This window comes from Hemiscyllium ocellatum, chromosome 27, assembly GCF_020745735.1.
Source record: "Hemiscyllium ocellatum isolate sHemOce1 chromosome 27, sHemOce1.pat.X.cur, whole genome shotgun sequence".
NCBI classification, from domain to species: domain Eukaryota; kingdom Metazoa; phylum Chordata; class Chondrichthyes; order Orectolobiformes; family Hemiscylliidae; genus Hemiscyllium; species Hemiscyllium ocellatum.
In genome coordinates this window covers 11,371,001-11,386,420 of record NC_083427.1, presented here as the reverse complement: position 1 = coordinate 11,386,420, position 15,420 = coordinate 11,371,001, and positions in this window count along the sequence as shown.

Below are 15,420 nucleotides of genomic sequence, written 5' to 3'. Positions count from 1 at the left end.
GTATGTTGCCAGGGTTGCAGAATTTGAGGTATCGTGACAAGCTGAATAGGCTGGGACTGTTTTCCCTGGAGTGTCGGAGACTGAGGGGTAACCTTGTAGATGTTTACAATATCATGAGGGGCATGGATTGGATAAATTGAACTGGAGAGCAGAGTTTTAGGGTAAGAGGGAATAGGTATAAAAGAAACCCAAAGAGCAAACTTTTCACACAGAGTGTGATACGTGTATGGAATGAGCTGCCAGAGGAAGTGGTGGAGGCTGATACAATTGCAACATTTAAACGGCATTTGGATGGGAATATGAATAGAAAGAGTTTGGGGGGATATGCGCCAGGTGCTAGAAAGTGGGACTAGATTGGGTTGGGATATCTGATCAGCATGGACAAGTTGGACTGAAGGATCTGTTTCCGAATTGTATGTCTCTGTGACTCTATTACTCTATTCCTCTATGAAAGGTTCAGCCGCCTGGGACTGATATCGCTAAAACTTGGAAGACTGAGAGTGGATATTAGAGATAAATATAAAATGATGACATGGATAGATAATATAAAGGCCAACAAACGCTTTTCCTGCTGGTTAAGACTGGGACTAGGGAACATGGACTCAAGATTAGGAGAGTAGATTTAAGACAGAAATGAGGCAGAACAGCATCTTCCAGAAAGTAGTGAGTCTGTGGAATTTTGTGCCCAAGGAAGTCGTAGAAGCAACTTCATTAAATATATTCAAGACACAATTGGATGGGATTTTCATGGTAGGGGAATTAAAGGTTATGGGGATAATGCAGTTAGGAGGAGCTGAGATGATGTATAGATCAGCCATGATCTTAATGAATAGCAGAGGAGGCTCAATGGGCCAAATGGCTTGCTGCAGTTGCGATTACTATGATACTATTAAAGTTTGCATATTCACTTTCGTTGGCTTCTGAGTTCTTGAATATGGACAGTCTACCAAATCCAAACAGTTCTATAGAAACTGTTCCATCGCCTCAGATCAGCACTGTTCCACTTGCTATACTGCGTGCATATAGATCAGAAGGAGGAACACAGCATTGTATCCTGATTTTCTGAAGAACCGACGAGATATGCCATGGTGGGATCCTTGACTGTGTATTGTGGGTGTTCAGATGTTCTATAAATATAGTGAATGTGGCTGTCTTCATTATTAAAATCAACTTAACATTTACTTCACTGAAGAACACATGATGGTTTTAAAATCTTATCAATTGGAATCTTAACTCTTTGGAAAAAATATTTGCTTTCATCTGCTCAGCAAGACAGTGTCTCAGGGTAACATTGTCCTTGGTACAATAAAGTCCAATATGTCTGCTCTTGATTTGAACAGATGATGAGCTACAACGTTTATCATGATACAGAGTTTGAGAGAAATGTAATATGATGTTATCATCCCATAAGGTGCTAACACTGAGCAGATCAGATCCCAGAGTGAAATCTTACTTTTGTAGGCAAGTGATATCCAGGTTCATTCACGGTTTCCAGTTGAGGAACATGTGGATTAACTTCCATGGCTCACAGTCTTTTACACACTTGATAATTACATCTGTAACTGGAGTGGCATGGTTATTTACGTCAGCCAATGTGTTCTTGAATCTGTGCCAGTCTCCCAATTCCATGATTACAAGTTTTATTTTTTAAGTTTTACTGTGTCATTTTTTCAGTACAATTATTCTCAAATGAAACAAATTTTGTTGACAATTAATAAGCAAAAAATATCAAAACTTACTCATTTCCTCATAAATATCATTTGCAGCCCTTCAACCCGAATTAAGTATCTCTGCTGTTTCGCTTTGAGATGTCTTACTGAAACAATTCGCCACACCTTTACCAGATGCTGTTCTTCCTATTTCTTCAAAGAAAGCAGATACGATCACAAACTCCTCACATTCCAATATCTGGCATTTGAGAACGAGTCTGACTTTCCAGTTCTGAAAATCTGAATTTGAATTCAGTTCCAGCAGCTGATAACTTGCCTTCATAGATCAGAGGCTCGCAGCAAAGAAAGAAAAACCTGTCCTGTTACTAATGTGGAATATTTCTTCTGAATTGAACCCGTCCTTCCCTTGTGGCTGTGTCTCATTGTAAGGTTGCAGTCGCTCAAACTTATTTTCGGATCATCAGATATTCGCTTCAGTATCTTCCTCGTGACTTGACCTAAATTACACAGTCCCCTGAAATCGATGTCTTCAGCGAAATGGTCCAAAAGAATTTCCGGCCTCCTGTTATGCTATGTAGAGCATCATAACACGTTGTGCTATTGCGATGAGACCCTAGAGGCACAAATCACTGGTCACTTTTTTCCACAGTGTGCATTGCTGATGGAAGATTTCTGTTCGCAGGCAGTCAGGAATTGGCTGACTATTACTTGACATTGTCGACTAATGCTGATTTTTATAACTTAGGATACAGTTTGAGCGTCGAATATGTTTAGGGAAAAATGGGAAACTCTATGTGTGTGTGCGCATGTTGTGTCCGTGTGTGTGTATGTCCAAATATTATATATAATCCCTAACTGCAATGCAATCATACAGTAACTCGAGAAATATAGATTCAATCATTGAAAATATTTTATACGGACTTAGAACTCTGTACGTCGTGCTTTCAAGTCTGTAAATTTCAGATTGGCTGTTTAAATGTCACGTAGTTCGACAGGGGAACACAAAATAATATCAGCTCAATTCATAATCAACATTGTCCATTGTCCATGAGTAAGAGAATGTTTTGTGATGAATTACACTCAGATGTAAATGGTGACTACAAATATTCTGATGATTATATCTAAATTGGGCTTACAATCATCTTAATGTTCTTCACTTAAATTCTGACAGGATGGGACGATAGTTAATTAGGAGATACCACAAGTGAAAGACACCCGCCATGATTCCCAAAGTCTGCAGCATTGACCTCGCAACAATGGAAAGGGGAATGGCAAATGGAACTTCATGAACTCAGTAATGTCTGTCGAGACATGCTGCTTCCCACTGCAATGGTTCATATGAGTTCATATGGGAAAATAAATGTGGCGAGTTCTGACGTAGTTTCAAAAGGCAGTTGAAGACGATGCAGGAACCTGAATTGCAAAGGGATGTGAGTGCACAGCCATTCAGAAACTACCAAACCCGTTGTATAAATACACATTTAGATGTACAATCCAATCACTATTTATATACATACATAATTACATCCATTAATTAATCCATCATTTGAAGTTTCCGACTCATCAAGGTTCGATTACAAATTCTGAAATGAGGGTTGGGGCGGAGGTGCAATGTCCTCTGTTCATTGTTTGGGTGAAGGGTTAAACCGAGTGCACTCTAATATATATGTCATGGTCAGTTGGCGAACATGCTGGACAATAATGTACAGCTCGTGAGGTTTGAGTGGCTTCAGATTTTGAATGATTGATTCAATAGTCTCAGCGGATATTTCAGCCCATTCTTTAACTCGACTCTGATTTTCCTTTGGGTCCCAGCATAAATGAATGGATTGATACAGGAAGTCAAGAAGACAAGCATGAATCCGGCTTCTTCAAGAAGGAATGAATCTTCACTTAAATTGGATCCTGAGAAGTAAGCAACCTTAGCAACTCGGACATAGATAATCGTTATTACAAATAACAAATATAACAGGATAAAAGTGCCTGAGATGGTGAAAAGTAAAACAATTGATTTTCTTCGCTTTTCCATTTCAGGATCACCATGATTCACACTGTTGTTGTGGACCCGCAGTCTCCTGCGGGTTCTGTTAGCCAATAGAATGTGTCTGACGGTCAGAATATTCAGCAGTAAAATCAGAATAAAGGGGAGACAAGGGTTTACAATGGGCCGTATCCAGTCATACACAGCCCAAGCTGGTGAAGTGTAAAATATTAACTTTGCCTGACAAAACCAAGGAATATTGTTAAGTACGTACATGGGTTCATATGCAAAATACATAAAGGCTCCTTTTAAACAGGTCAGTGCAGATATAATTCCGATCACACGCACTGTCACCTTCTCTGTGCAATATTTTGTTTTTACCTTCTGGCAACAAATAGCCACAAATCTATCAAAGGTGAAAGCCACTATGAACCAGGCAGAACTGTCAATAGCTGCATAATTAAAGGCCAAGCAGAGACTGCATACTGGGGTAATAAACAGGAAGCTGTATGGGAAATAAATCCCACCAATCCGGTATAATATTACAGCCGTCACTAGGAGCATGAGATCCGTTATTGCCATGGACACCAGATAGTTCGTAATACAAGCAGAGAGACCGCATCTTCGTTGGCACAGGATGACAATCACTGCCAGATTAGCTGGAATAGAGACAGCAAGAGAGGAAGTTAGTCTGACATACAGAATGAATGTGGGTGACACTGTGTGAATCTAAATGTTGCATTTTGACTCCAAGTAGAATCATACATTTTAACGATGCTGTCCATTTTTGTGATGTGATCTTGATTTTGCCAGCAGTGATATAAATGAAAATATAAATGTAGCAGTGATTAGAGTGTGTTCTTTCTTGACGACGTATTTTTGAGATATGTCTCTTGATTAAATTTAAAATATAAGCCATACTTATTCATCTAACCTGCGGCAATGTTTTGTCGAGAAATAAGACAGTGTTATTTTCTGGGTCTTGAGAGTGTGTGAAGGGGCAAAAACGGCCTTTAGCAGAGTGATATGCGCTTCTTGTCAGATTTGGAAGTTTAAACAGAGTTTAAGGTAACTGTGGATTACTTCTGCCATAAATACTGTTGGTTGCGAGTCTTATCCAATCGAGTGGATCGTTTGTAGAGACACTTAGAAGCAAAGAGGAATTTGCAACAGCAACAGTATTTGTTGGATAGTAGTGATAGGAGGGGGGAGGGAAGTCACAGGTACAGTCACATAGATGGGTTAACTTCAGGAAAGGTAAGAGAGATAGGCAGCTTTTGAACTAGTCTCCAGTGGCTATATGCATTGAAAACAAGTATTCTGTTTTGGAAAACGTAGGGAATGATGGGTTGTCTGTGGAAAGTAGCACGAACAGCCACGCTTCTGGTATTGACACAAGCTCTAATGCAACGAGAGGTACGTCCGGTTCGAAGAGACCAATTGTGTTAGGGGATTCTCTAGTCCGAGGTATAGACAGACGTTTCTGTGGCCAGCAGTGAAAAATCAGAATGGTGTGTTGCCTTCATGGATCCAGGATCACGGATGTCTCAGGGCGGTGCAGAATGTTCTCAAGGGGGAGAGGGGCCAGCAAGAGGTCTTTGTCCACATTGGAACCAATAACATAGGAAGGGAAAAGGTTGAGATTCTGAAGGGCGATTACAGAGATTTCGGCAGGAATTTGAAAAGAAGGTCCTCAAGAGTAGAAATATTTGGATTACTCCCGGTGCTCCGAGCTAGTGAGGGCGAAAATAAGAGGGTAGAGCAGATGAATGCATGGCTGAGGAGCTGGTTTATGGGAGAAGGCTTCCCGTTTTTGGATTATTCGATTATTATACAGGCAGTGAGATTTGCTAGAGCTGCTCAGGAGGATTTAAACCAGGAAGGAGGAAGGGCGGTGGCGGGGGGCAAGGTGGGAGCCAGGGAGATAGTGAGGAAACTGATCAATGTGAGACTGGTACAATTGAGAACAGAAGAGTATCAGGCAGTCAGGGCAAGCAGGGTCAAGGTCGGAGGAATAAGTTAAACAGCATTTATTTCAATGCAAGGAGCCTAGCAAGGAGGGCGTGGTTAGGAACATGGGATTGGGATATCATTGCAATTAAAGAAACATGGCTCAGTTATGGGCAGTACTGGCAGCTTAATGTTCCAGGAAGGAAATGTTACAGGATGGAAAGAAAGGGTGGCGAGAGAGGAGAGAGAGTGGCGTTTTTGATAAGGGATAGTATTACAGCTGTGATGGAAATGATACTCCAGATCTAAAAGTTGAAGATCTAAATTGGAGACAGGCAAATTTTGACGGCATTAGGCAGGAAGCTGATTGGAGGCAGATATTCATAGGTAAAGGGGTAGCTGGAAAACGCAAAACCTGGGGGAATTAGTTAAGGAGAATCCAGAGAAAGTGTATTCCTGTTCGAGTTAAAGGAAAGTCTGGTTGGTATGGGGAATATTGGATGACTAAAGAAATTGAGTGCGTGGTTAAGAAAAAGAAGGAAAGATATATAAGTCTTACACAGGATAGATTGTGTGAAATCTTAGACGACTATAAAGGCAGTTAAGTATTCTTAAGAGGGAAATGAGGAGGGCAAAAATGGGACATGAGATAGCTTTCGCAAATAGAATGAAGTAGAACCTAAAGGGTTTTTACAAATGCATTAAGGACAAAAAGGTAACTAGAGAGAGAATAAGGGACGTCAAAGATCAGCAAAGCGGACTATGTGTGGAGCCGCAGAAAATGGGTGAAATAATAAACGAATATTTACTGTGGAAGTTCATATGGAAGATATAGAATGTAGGGAAATAGATGGTGACACATTACAAAAGGTCCATATTACAGAGGAGGATGTACTCGATTTCCTGAAACGTATAAATGTGGATAAATCCTCAGGACCTGATCAGGTGTGCCCTAGAACTCTGAGGGAAGTTAGAGAAGAGATTGCTGGGCCACTTGCCAAGGTGTTTGTATTATCGATAGTCACAGGTGAGGTGCCGGAAGACTGGAGGTTGGCTAATGTGGTGCCACTGTTTAAGAAGGGTGATAAGGACTAGCCAGAGAACAATAGACCAGTGAGCCTGACGTCGAAGGGAATCCTGATGTGCAGGATGTACATATATTTGGAAATGGAAAGACTGATTAGAGATAGACACCATGGATTTGTGTGTGAAAACCAAGTCTCACAAACCTGACTGAGTTTTTGAAGAAGTAACGAAGAGGATCGATTAGGGCAGAACGGTAGATATGATCTGCAAGGACTTCAGTAAAGCGTTCAACAAGGTTCTCCATGGAAGACTGGTTAGCAACGTTAGTTCTCAGGGAATACAGGGATAACTAGCCATTGGACACAGAACTGGCTCAAAGGCAGAAGATAGAGGGAAATGGTGGAGGGTTGTTATTCAGACTCGATACCTGTGTCCTGTGGAGCGCCAAAAGGTTGGATGCTGGGTCCACTACCTTTTGTCATTTATATAAATGAATTGGATGTGAATATAAGAGGTACAGTTAGTAAGTTTGCAGATGACACCAAAATTAGAGGTGTAATCTGCAGCGAAGAGGGTTACATCAGATTACAACGGGATCTTGACCAGATGGGCCAAAGGGTTGAGAAGTTGCAAGTGGAGATTAATTCCGATGAATGCGAGGTTCTGCAATTTGGGAAAACAAATCTTAGCAGGATTTATACACATAATGGTAAGGACCTCAGAAGTGTTGCTGTAAAAAGAGACCTTGGAGTGCAGGTTCATTGATCCTTGAAAGTGGAGCCGAAGGTAGATGGATAGAGAAGAAGGCGTTTGGTCAGAGTATTGAGTACAGGAGTTGGTAGGTGATGTTGCGGCTAGGGCATTGGTTAAGCCAATGTTGGAGTATTGCATGCAAGTCTCGTGTCCTTCCTATTGAAAAATTGTTGCGAAACTTGAAATGGTTCAGAAAAGATTTACAAGAATGTTGCCAGGGTTGGAGGATTTGAGTCATAGGGAGAGGGTGAACAGGCTGGGGCTGTTTTCCCTGGAGTGTCGGAGGTGGAGGGATGACCTCATAGAGGTTTACAAAATCATGAGGGGCATAGATAGGGTAAATCGACAAAGAATATTCGCTGGGGTTGTGGGTTCCAGAACTGGAGGGCATAGATTTCGGGTGAGAGGGGAACGTCATAAAGACAGCTAAGGGGCAACACTTTCACACAGAGGGTCGGATGTGTCTGGAATCAGCTGCCAGAGGAAGAGGTGGAGGCTGATACAATTGCAACATTTAAAAGGCATTTGCAACGGTATATGAATAGGAAGGGTTTGGAGAGATATGGGCCTGGTGCTTACAGGTGAGACTAGGTTGGTTTGAGATATCTGATCAGCAATGACGGGTTGGCCCGAAGGATTTGTTTCCATGCTGTACATCTCTGTGACTCTATGACACTATAAAGTGTGTCAAAGACATTTGAACCGACAAATAACTTATATTGGAAGACAAAGAAAAAAATTGTATACTCATTGAAAGTAACACAAACTCAAATACAGTAGTAGAAACTATAAGATGACATCACTTAAGTGATGAAAATGCTAACGTGGTTTTATATCTCAACTTTAAGTATCGAGACCAACAAACACGTGGATAATGTCTCAGTGGTGATCAAAGGTGGCTGCTTCAAATGATTGCTGTTAAATTGTTCACTCTGGGCAACTTTGGCATACAATTTACTCAAAAATCCTGTGGGTTTCCCTTCAGACGCTGCAGTTAATCCCACAGTCCAAGGATGTGCAGGGGATTTGGATTGGCCATACGAAATTGCCTGTATTGTCAAGGAATATGCAGAGGATGTGAATTAACTTTTATAAATATAGAGTTACAGGAATAGCCACGGATGAGCCTGGGTGGCATGGACTTTGTTTATTTATTGGGGAACTGGCTTCTTTCCACACGCTGTGGATCGTATAATTCTGTGAATACGTTCAACCCGAATGAAGTGAATAGCGATTACATTTGTCCAAGTACATCGGCATCGGGAAACTAATGAAATACTGAGATTTTCTCCGAAATACTTGAGATTTTTAGTGTCAGTCTGGAAATTGGACATGGCAGATGTTGCAGTCTAATTTGGATATATTGACTTCTCCGATGTAATGCTTACTTGGTTGGTACAAATAACCGATCTATGTCATTCTGTTATGATTAGATTCCCTACAGGGGTGTGGAAACAGGTCCATGGGCCCAACTAGTCCACACCGACTCTCCAAAGAGCAATCCATCCGTACCCATTCCCCTACATTTACCTCTCACTAATGCACCTAACACTACGTGCAATTTAACATGGACAATTCACTAACCTGCACCTCTTTGATCTGTGTGAGGAAACCCACGCAGACCCAGGGAGAATGTGCAAACTCCACACAGCCAGTTGCCCGAGGCAGGAATTGAACCCAGGTCCCTGGCGCTGTGAGGCATCAGTGGCAACCACTGAGCCACTGTGCCTCCCAAGAATAATTAAAACAGAAAACATGCAAATTGTACTATCAGCTGTGATACCTCTTTAATGCAGAGAAACTGTAGAAGATATGAACAACGTGAATTCATGTCCATCAAGGACGAGAAGGAAATCTCAATTCAGAAGTAAGAAATTCAGAATGTTGTTGTGGTTCTGCTCGCCGAGCTGGAAGTTTTTGCTGCAAACGTTTCGTTCCCTGGCTAGGGAACATCATCAGTGCTGTTGGAGCCTCGTGTGAAGCGCTGCTTTGATGTTTCTTCCGGTATTTGTATTGGTTTGTTCTTGCCGCTTCCGGGTGTCAGTTTCAGCTGCAGTGATTTGTATGTGGGGTCCAGGTCGATGTGTCTGTTGATGGATGTTCTTGCCATTTCCGGGTGTCAGTTTCAGCTGTAGTGGTTTGTATATGGTGTCCAGGTCAATGTGTCTGTTGATGGAGTTTGGGGATGAATGCCATGCTTCTAGGAATTCGGAAGCGGCAAGAACAAACCAATACAAATACCGGAAGAAACATCAAAGCAGCGCTTCACACGAGGCTCCAACAGCACTGATGATGTTCCCTAGCCAGGGAACGAAACGTTTGCAGCAAAAACTTCCAGCTCGGCGAGCAGAACCACAACAACGGATACCCGAGCAACAAATCTTCAATCAGATTTTGAAATTCAGAATCTTCAGTGATAGAACATGTGAAAGAGGAGAGATCTGTTGAAACAGTGACTATGAGTGACAGAGGACAGAAATATTGTGTTGTGAGGTCTGGCCAAACACATACCAGACAGTATAATGTGTTTTTCAGATTACTCACGTATCTATTAATTTTTCAATGCTTAATGATGCTCCTTCAACAAATTCATCCTGTAACTGATTGAGATAGCTACGATAAACATGAAAGATGACATTTATCTATTCACCTTCATTATGAACGTACATTACGTTGTCCGCAAAGAAAGGCAGTGAGACCCCAACATGGACCTTCTGGTCAATGAGCAAAACTACTACTGACAATGGTTCATGTCTCGACAGATGGAGAGAATTTTCTTGTTTCAGTCAAATGGATCACTGACTAATTTGATATTTACTGTGTAGCCGTCGAAGTCATTGCTGTGTTAGATCTACATTTATGACGTGATACCATGAGAATAATTCACTTATTATGAAGTCATAGACTCGGTAACATTAAGGGCATTTAAATGGACATTGGACAAACACACGGATGAAAATGCAATAGTGTGGGTTAGATGGCCTTCACGTTGGTTGCACAGGTCGGTTCAACACCGACTGCCAAAGGCCCTGTACCACGTTGCATTGTTCTATGTTCTATGTGACAATGGAAATGACATCATGGGTGCACATCAGCATGCTACTTACGGTACAGTCATTCGCCACATGGACTGTGTGAAAAATGCTGTGGCCCTTCAGTTACAAAGAAGTAATAATTTCATAGGCACACCATTTGATAATGACACTATTTGCAACACAGCTTTAAAAGTGTATGAAAATTTTTCTTCAAGAATATTGCCAATGCCACAATGGAACTGAGTTCACTTGAAAATAGTTTAGCTTAATTCGGCAGCGGAGGGGCCACACACGGTTAGCAGAATAAGGTCGTCGCATTGTATGGGAAACAATCAAGTCAATGAGAGTGCAACGACATCAATTTTCAAGGGGCTAAAGCATGGCTGGTTGGCTTTTACTGTAATTCTGAAGGTATCACAGACAAACAGATGAACTTAAGTCGTGAAAGTCTGAGATTGTAACTATCCTAACGACGTGGTTGAGGGACGGGCAGGGTTGATAACCTTACACTCCAGGATATAGAATCTCCAGGCGACATACAAGGAGGTAAAAGAGGAGGAGGTTTTGCAGTCCTATTGAAGTAGTCAATTCCTGCAAGATCGAGAGATGATATCTTGGAGGGTGCATTGTTGATTTCTGGATTCAGCATAGGAATTAAAAAGGAAGTAAAAAGCGTCGTCCGCACTGTGTCGTGTTTATTATAGACTTCTGGAGTGTAGGCAGGAAACTGAGGAACACATTTGTGCCCAATACATGGTGGTGTGCAAAAATTAAACCAAATGGGGCAATGATGTCATCGTTCCCATCGTTAAAAGCTGTAGAAACAGTGTTAAGGAATTGGATGGAGTGGATTTCTTGAAATGTGTCGACAAGCAGTTTCAGACCAATATGCACAGAGTGCACAAAGTTGTTTTTGAACTCATTCTGGGGAATGAAGCCGGGCAACTCATGCAGGTGGTAATGTGGGAGCGGTGGGTGCTCGCATTTTCATGATAGCGATCAAAGCATGGTAAACAATTAAGATTCTTCAGGACAAAAACAGACAGTTAAGTTTAAAAAACTGAAGTGTTGAATTGTGCGGGTGCACCGCTTCGTTAAATAAGGAAAGGTCTGTTCAAGATCGATGAAGGAGAAAAGCATTTGGATCGGTTCAAAAGGAAATGGGTAGGATAGAAGCCCAACATTCTCGTTCTACGGTGGTAACGAGACTAACAAGCCAGGTAACCTGTGAATGAACTGTGAGTGCTTTCATCAGAGAGAGGTCATGCCTTCCAAATTTTATAGTTTTTTTTGAGGATATGACATATATAATGTAGTTTATATGGAGTATAACAAAGCTTTTGCAAATGTCCATATTGGTGACTTACCAAAAAGGCCTAAGCACATGGGATACAAGGAAATTTGATCAAGTGGATTCAAAATCGGTTCATTTCTAGGAGACTAGTCCGGAAGGTTAGATCACGTGCAATCCAAGGAGGGCGAGATGAGTAGATTCAAAGTTGGATCGATAAAGGGACGCAACGGGAATCGTTGTTGACTTCAGGGCTGTGACTAATGTTTTGTCAAAGGGATAGGTCAAAGGGATAGGTGCTGAGTTATTTGTTATTTGCTCTTTCCTAAAATGATCTGTATGCGAATGCAGTAGGCATGATCAGTAAGTTTGCAAATGACACAAAATTTGGAAGCATTTTTGAGAGCGAGGAAGGCCATTAAAAACACAGAGGGATCTTGGTCAGTTGAGGAAGTGGGAAAACGATTGGCAGCTGCAATTCAGTACAGAGAAATGTAAGGTGTTGCACACTGGAAAGGCAAACCAAGGCTGAACTTGTACAGTTCCTGAATAGAAAGAGAAAGTGTGTACAGCTGATGCTGGAGATCCGAATCAAAAGGTGTGGTACCTGAAGAGCACAGCTGGTCAGGCAGCATCCGAGGAGCAGGAGAGTCAACGTTTTGAGAATATGCATTCCTGATGACGAGCTGATGCTCGAAACGTCGACTGTCCTGCACCTCGGATGCTGACTGACTGGTTGTGCTTTTCCAATAGTACAGATCCTGAGGAGTGTTGTGGAGTTGAGGAGTACATGTACATTGTTCGGAGTAAACGGCTTCAAAGGAAACAGAGTGGTGAAAAGGGACTTAGCGTGCTAGCCTTCATCAGTCAAGGCGTTGAGTAAAGGAAATGGAACATTATGTTACAGAAGACTCAGTTATTTGTGAGGTGGCAATTAGAGTATATTATCCATGTTATACAAAATTCTTGGTAAACCTTAATATATTTCATGAATGCACACTTTTAATTCAGAGAAAATGAAATCACCAAATTGAATGAATTATAGATGCATTAAGACGCTGAAAGAATTTAAGAAACATTCCAAACACAAACACATCAGCCAAATGAAGTAAATTTACTCACGAAGTGGAATAATACATCACATGAAACGGGACAAAGAGTAAAGACTCATTGAAGATGGATGACTGTAAAAGTGGGAGAATAGATGCAGCTAACCAGTGATTCCCGCAGCGAGTAACTAACTACAATAATTACCTGGAAGGCCAATAGCTGCAAGGACGGGATAGTAAATGGCAAACACCAGCCCTCTTGGTATTCCATGCATTTCTAAGCGAAGGTCTGACCACGTCCAACACAACATTGAAAACCTATCAAATTTATACAAGGTTTCCGGCTCCAGGGAGCTAATTAAACTGTTGTTTCTACAGTAAACAATTTACAGTGAGGAAAGCGGTGGTATCAACTATTGCTCTGCTGCTCGTTATGTTTTGACAGAATAGTTTTTTTTTCATAGAACTAGGGATGTGTCTAAAACAATGTCCGGCATAATCCAGTTTTTGTTTCGTTATCTTTCAAACGAGCGAGTTGTTTCGATGCTGGAAACAGACCAAATCAATGGGATTAACCACTGACTTCAGTCAGAAACGCACATTTTTCTTGAAAAACGCTAGCAAGTTCAGGTAGACAGCTCTCAGAGAGTGTGATTACCATTCAGGCACAATGTGTTTGTAACTCTCTGTGAGAATAACTTAGACACTTGGAGAAGCACTGAGGGTGGCAAGGGTGCAGAATGCACTGGGTCCGGGGATTTCAGTGTTTGACATGAAGAGTGACTCAGCAGCAGCAGCATTCAGATCGAACTGGTTGTTTCATAATATCCATGAGTGCTAAACTAGTTTGTGACTGGTGGGGTTTGCACCAACCAGGGGGAAATACATATTCGACCTCATCCTTGCCAGCTGCAGATGCATTTGACAGACAGTATCAGTAAGAGTGACCACAGCACAGTCCTTGTGCAGGTAAGGTCGTGCTTTCTCATTGAGAATGCTCTCCATAGTGTTGTGTAATACCATCACCGGACGAAATGGGACAAGATTTGTGCAGATCCACCAACACAATTCTGGGCACTAGGAAGCGCTATCAGCATCCAAAGCGGTAGAATGGCAATCCAGCACAATTTTGAACCTCATCGAACGTCATATTCCCAAATCAACCATTGCGATTAAATCCAGTTCAATGGAGAGAGCAGGATGGCATTCCAGGAGCAGCACCAAAAATATACAACAATGAGGTGTCTCCTTGGTTAAGCTATAAAGTAGGACATTTTGGTCAAAATGGAACAGTTTGGCACAAAGGGCCTTTCCCTGTGCTGTAGGACACCATGAATGCATGACGACACGATCACTTGTACATGAAAGCAGCATCAGCAACAAGTGATAGTCAGAGCGAAACAAGCTGATAGCCAGTAATTTAAACTCTGCCATTTCATTCACTTCTGGAGGAATGGAGGCAGTGTTGTGCTTTCTTAACAGTAGCATCAAACTGGGTTGAAAAGGGAAGATTGGTGGTTATCAATACTTCTCAGGACTCGAGCATCTACACCTTAGTATCATTGATGTATATAGCCCCAGCCGAACCTCCACCTCACCCCAAAGGCATCAATGACCAGTGCGTTCGTCTTGCAGACATTCAGGGACCGATTGGTATTTTCACACCATGTCTGCAAGCACTCTATCTTTTATCTCTATTCTTTCTCACCTTTGTCCGAGATCTTGCTTATGATGACGGCATCATCAATGATCTTGTAGATGGGGCTCGCACAGAATGTGGCCACACAGTCATTAGTACAGAGGCAGCGTCGCAAAGGGAGTGGAGTGGCGAATTTGAAAATTATTGTGCGGAAAGTGTGCGTGCCCATTCTCACTGATTGCTGACTGTGGTCAGGAAGTCAATAATCCAGTTATAGAGAGCGAAATACAAACAGAGGTGTCAGAGTCTGGAGACTAGTTTCGTTGGAATTATGGCGTTGAAGACAGAAATTTAAGTCAATAGGTGGGAGACGGAGTTAGTTACACTTGTTATTCAGGAGTGAGTGCAGTTCCAGGTAGATGGCATCTGTCAGGTGAATCTGGGAGGCTAGGGTTGATGTGAGCCTTGACTAACCTCTTGTAGCACTTTATAATAATGGAGGTCAGTTGCTCTGGAATGTAGTCATTGGAGATACTGAAGAAGATTTCTGTGGCACTGGGATGATGCCGATGTTCTTGAAGTAGGTGGAGTCTTCACTTCATAATAAGGAGAGATTGGAAATGTCAGCAAACATGCCCTTCAGGGGGTACGCACAGGATCTGAATGCATCGCCGGAGAATCCACCTGGGACCATCGCTTTAGTTGGGTTCACTCTCAAAAAAACCTCTCTGTGTGTCTGCTGCGGGGACTGCTGGAAGAGGTATGTCAAAGTCTCTGGGACACGGGGACATCATTTGAATGACCTACTGAAGCATAAAATGGTTTTGGCGCATTAGGCAGGGATGTGTGTTTGTCTGACCTTCTGCTCCATTCTGCTCTGCCGCTTATTTGGTAACATAAGCCTTCACACGGATGGTAGGAGTCCATTCAGTTAGTTTGGGTCACTAATGTAGTCCGCTATTGACACTTGACATTTCTAATGGACTGACAGAGGATTTCCTGAGAAAGGTCATGATCATCACATTA